Raw genomic sequence first — 5,367 nt, forward strand, 5'->3', positions numbered from 1 at the left:
GATTTTCCAATCTAGACAAGTGATCCGCAACTTGATTCTCTGTCCTCTTCTGATCAATTATCTCGATATCAAATTCTTGAAGGAGGAGAACCCATCTGATCAACCTCGGCTTTGCGTCCTTCTTTGTCATCAAATATTTGATTGTCGAGTGATCGGTGTGAATGAGTACCTTAGTTCCCAATAGATATGCTAGGAATTTTTCCAACGCAAAAATCACAGCCAGGAGTTCTTTTTAAGTGGTGGTATAATTGATTTGAGCAGGGTTCAGAATTTTACCCACATATGCAATGGGGTGCAAAATAGTTTTCTTCTTTTGCGCTAATGCGGCTCCCATCGCATACTTGCTTGTGTCGCACATGATTTCAAACGAAAGTGTCCAATCCAACGCAATCAAGACGGACATAGTAATCAGTGTATTATTTAAAACTTGGAATGAGTTGAGGCAATTGTTGTCAAATTCAAACCTTCTATCCACCTCTAACAACACACTCAATGGTCGTGCTATTTTAGAAAAGTCCTTGACAAATTGACTGTAAAATCCAGCATGCCCCAAGAAGCTTCGCACAGCTTTCATGCTGGTTGGAGGTGGAAGCTTTTCAATTGTGTCGATCTTTGCTTTGTCCACCTCAGACCCATCTCGGGAGACCTTATGTCCCAACATTATACCCTCTTTCACCATGAAGTGACATATTTCCCAGTTGAGCACCAGGTTCGTCTCTTCACATCTTTTCAGAATTTTCTCCAAATTGGCCAGACAGACTTCATAAGTGTTCCCATAAACGGAGAAGTCATCCATAAATATTTCCATTGAGTCTTTGAGAAAATATGAAAAGATTGCCATCATGCACCTCTGGTACGTGCTCGGTGCATTGCAGAGACCAAACAGCATGCAGCGAAAAACGAATGTCCCATATGGGCAGGTGAATGTGGTCTTGTCTTGGTCTTTAGAAGCTAACATGATTTGATTGTACCCAACATATCTATCCAAAAAGCAGTAAAAATCATTCCCTGCTAGTCTATCTAGCATTTGATCAATGAATGGAAGAGGGAAGTGTCTTTCTTTGTGGCCGTATTTAATTTGCGGTAGTCCATACATTTGCGCCATCCAGTGATGGTTCTTTGCGGTATTAATTCATCGTTCTCATTGGGTACTACCGTCATTCCGCCCTTCTTCGGCACACATTGCATGGGGCTAACCCATGTGCTATCTGCAATGGGATAGATAATGCCCACATCCAGTCGCTTGATAATCTCCTTTTTGACGACCTTCTTCATCGCAGGGTTAAGTCTGTGTTGATTTTCAATAGTTGCTTTGTGGTCGTCCTCAAGACGAATGTGGTGCATGCAGTACGCGGGGCTAATTCCTCTGATTTCAGTGAGCGTCCAGCCAATTGCTCGCTCATGTTACTTGAGAATGCTCATCAACGCATTCTCTTGATCTGCGTTTAGAGCAGAGGAAATTATCACTGCCAGCTTCTCATTCTGCCCTAGAAATGCGTACTTCAAATGTGTTGATAGGTTTTTAGTTCAAGTGTTGGTGGTTCCACGAGGGAAGGTTGCGTTGTTTTTCTTTATTCTTTTGGTTCTTCTTCTTATGTTGCGATCGTTCCTTTTTCTTTGTTTGTTTTTGCTACGATTGCATTGCAGGCAGCTATGGATGCGTTGGCATCCTCTTCTACCCACTCTTCATCAGACTTTGCTTCTTCAATCAAATTCAGGTCATCGTCAGAATCTTGTAGATCTTCCTCATCCGGAAATTTCATGGCATGAATTATATTAAATTTGAGCTTCTGTCCATTTATGCTCAAAGTGATTTCTCCTTTGTGCATATCAATTTGAGCACGACCCGTTGATAGGAAAGGTCGCCCCAAAATGATAGGCACATCTTTGTTGGCCTCATAACCTTGGATGATGAAGTCAACTAGCAAAATAAATTTATCAATCGTGATCAGCACATCCTTCACCTTACCTTCTAGATGAACCAGAGATCTGTCAGCCAATTGGAGAGCCACGGAGGTGGGCACAATTTGCCCCATATTTAATTTTCGAAAGATTGACAGTGGCAGTAATTTATGTTGGCTCCCAAGTCACACAGGGCTTGCCCAATATAGAGTCCTCCTATGGAGCAAGGAATCGTGAAGCTCCCAGGATCACTCATCTTTGGTAGGATTATGGATTTGGAACCTTGCGTTAATGCCACCGTGGAAAATTTTCCAACGCCTCTCTTCTTAGTTACCATGTCCTTCAGAAACTTGGCATAGGAAAGAATTTCCTCAATCGCTTTACTGAAAGGAATGTTAACATGTAATTGCTTTAACATAGATAAGAAGTGTTGGTACTGTACCTCTTCGATTTTCTTCTTTCTTAGCCTCTGAAGGAAAGGTGGTAACTGAACTTTCACGGTTCTTGTTTCATTTGACTTTGAGGTCGACGCAACCTCAGGTTCCACTGCTTCATTCTCTCTTTCTTTTTCTTGTGTTACCGTAATCTCGGGCTCAGTTGCGATGGAAGTTGTTCTACTTTGATCCTTCTTTTCTCCCTCCATAGTCTTTCCACTGCGCAATGTCACAACCTGACATTACTCCTTTCCTGATCCCTCTGGGTTGCGTGGAAACTCGGTAGAACTTGGCATCGCCCCTTGCGGTCGACTCTTCAGCTCACTCGTAATCTGGCCCATTTACAATTCAAGGTTGCGGATGGACGTAGCCTAACTTTGAAGCACTGTCTCATTTTTCTCTATATATTGCTTCAATAGGCTCTCTAGAGAAAAAGATTGTGTTGGTTGTTGTGAGCTACTTGCTTGGTTGCTCTGTTGACCGTTTTTGCGTTGGAAGAATCCTGATGGACCTTTTTTTTGCACCACAGATTGGAAATTTTGTTATTGATTCTTCCAACCAAAATTGGGGTGGTTTCTCCACCCGAGATTGTAAATGTTTGAAAAGGGATTATTCTTTACAAAATATACAGACTGTGGATTTTGCAGGCAATCTTCCATCACATGCCCATCACCGCAAGTCGCACACCTTNTTGAACTTTACCTTCAAGTGCTTTGCATAAGTCGGCTCCCTCAATGACCTATTCAGCAGGGGATACATGTCCCTCCCCTGTTGCCATATGCGCAGCAATGTTGTCAAGGGGTACCTAGGTTCGAGACCGTTGCTCTGATACCACCTGTCACGCTTCGATTGATTTCAGTGGCTAAGCGTGCGGCACTGGGGTGTTATCGAGCTTTAATGAAACTCAAAGTAAGTCTTTAGAGGTTCAAAAATGGCTAAGGCACGAAGGGGAAGGGATCGTAACTAGGTAGGCATGAAGGAGTTTGAGAATGTTGCAATATTGCTTGATTGAATTGCCTATGTACAAATGAGATGCCCTTTTGGGCTATTTATACTTTCCCTCACCAACCTAGGCTCCCTTAAGGTCGGCCATGGAGGTTTTTAGGCACTCCAAGGAGTCCTAGAAATGTCCCTAGGTTATTCTAGCCCCTTTTACATCTTTCCAAGTATATACAAGAACATTCTAGACTCCTCTAGACAATTCTAGACCATTACGGAGTAATCTAGAATATGTACAAGTGTATTGATGTTGGGTCATTCTAGATATTCCATGAGCCTTCCAGAATCATCCGGTATGTTCCGACACCTTCTAGATCCTTCTAGAGTCTTCTGAGACTGTGTGGGGCCGTCTAGCCGATGTTCGCATGTTCTGGCACTGTCTAGGGCTTTCCCGCACTGTATGGGGTTGCCCAGATGCTTTCGAACATGCCTATGTTGGGGTTGATGCCCTAAAGTCTCGTGTCCTGTAGTTTGTAAACAGTATATACGAACACTTATGCTGTTAATATATGATATTCACTTCACATCTTGTATTTTGCTCGGTTAATTGTTTTATTTGCTTTACCACAAACCAATAAACATAAAATCCCTGGTTATCTGTATGTGACTCAAGCATGTATGTGGTGACATACAAGTGGATCATTTCTTGAGTGATAACCAAAATGGTCTGTAGTAAATGGATAAAGGAGGGAAACCTTATCCTGGTAACACTACGGATGCGACCCGCTTTGTGGAATGGTCATAAGTGTTGTGACTTGTCACAGATGGTCTGATCTTGATCATTCATGTTGGGAACATACGAGCAGGGGCGTCCTATATAAAGAGTTTGTATAAGACCTAACCACGAAGTGTTAATGTCTCGTTATATAACACCGTTCATGACAGAGACTTCACTTCACTAGGATGACCATAGGTAACATGACCTCAATCCTGAGTGAGTAGGGAACTCCTGCCATTGAGGGNCTTTACAAAATATACAGACTGTGGATTTTGCAGGCAATCTTCCATCGCATGCCCATCACCGCAAGTCGCACACCTTGCGGTGGTTTGACTTATTGCATTAATTTGCCCACCTTGCAGTGTTGGGCTGTTGATCGCCACTCCTTGAATCAAATTCATCATTGTGGACATTTGGTTTTGTAATGAAACAATGGCACCGTTATTTGCATCCGAATCTTTAACTCTCAATTTCTGGTCACCCTCCCTCCAGTTTTCATGGTTCTTGGAGATGCAGTCCAGGATATTCTTCGCCTCTTCGTAAGTTTTGTCAAGAAGACCACCAGCGGCTATCACATTGGTAGCAGTCTGCAAAACAAGATTCAAATCATTATACAAAATTTCCATTTGAAGGCAGTCTGGTAGCCCATTATGCGGACAATCTCGGACCAACCTTTACAACCTCGCCCAAGCATCACTGAGAGATTCATCCATATCTTGTTCAAAATTAGTAATAAGCTTTCTTCGTCTTGCATTCTCGGTAGGTAGAAAATACTTTTTCATGAATTTCTCCACTATCTGCTCCCAAGAAGTAATCTCTCCTGGTTTGAGCAAATAAGCCCATTTCCTAGCCTGATCACAGAGAGAAAATGGGAACAACATTAGTCGAACTTCTTCAGCAAAGATGTTCGGGAACACAAAAGTATTGTAGATTTCAATAAAACTTCGGAGGTGGGCATGTGGATCCTCGCCACGCCTTCCTCTAAATTGACCTGCAGTCTGGATCATCTGTAGCATCATCAGTTTCATCTCGAATCTGCATACAATCATACCTTATTGCTAAGAAGCATGCGATGCGTTGATAACAAATAATGCCCATTCCTAAGCGTCTATCTCCCGTTTATGCGTTCTAATCTAGTTTTTCTAAACCTAGATTCTGACCTGACCTTCCCAAGTCTAGATCCTGTCTTTAGACTACCCTCCCAAGTATCTCTAATAGACGAATGAAGCATACCTAAACAAGATAACCGCAAAGATGAAGATTCCCTCATTATGCTAGCTAACTACTTCTCAACCCATTCAACTAATTTAGCTA

At 42.4% G+C, this 5,367-nt stretch overlaps 1 non-coding gene across 1 annotated transcript; it reads left to right on the top strand.

Annotated features, from left to right (window-relative positions):
- Positions 1-4,695: 4,695 nt before the first annotated feature.
- On the top strand, positions 4,696-4,802 carry LOC120070088. The gene has a single exon (XR_005479785.1). It is a non-coding gene; the product is annotated as a small nucleolar RNA R71 (small nucleolar RNA).
- The last annotated feature ends 565 nt before the right edge of the window (positions 4,803-5,367 follow it).

Source organism: Benincasa hispida, unplaced genomic scaffold, assembly GCF_009727055.1.
Source record: "Benincasa hispida cultivar B227 unplaced genomic scaffold, ASM972705v1 Contig896, whole genome shotgun sequence".
NCBI lineage: Eukaryota > Viridiplantae > Streptophyta > Magnoliopsida > Cucurbitales > Cucurbitaceae > Benincasa > Benincasa hispida.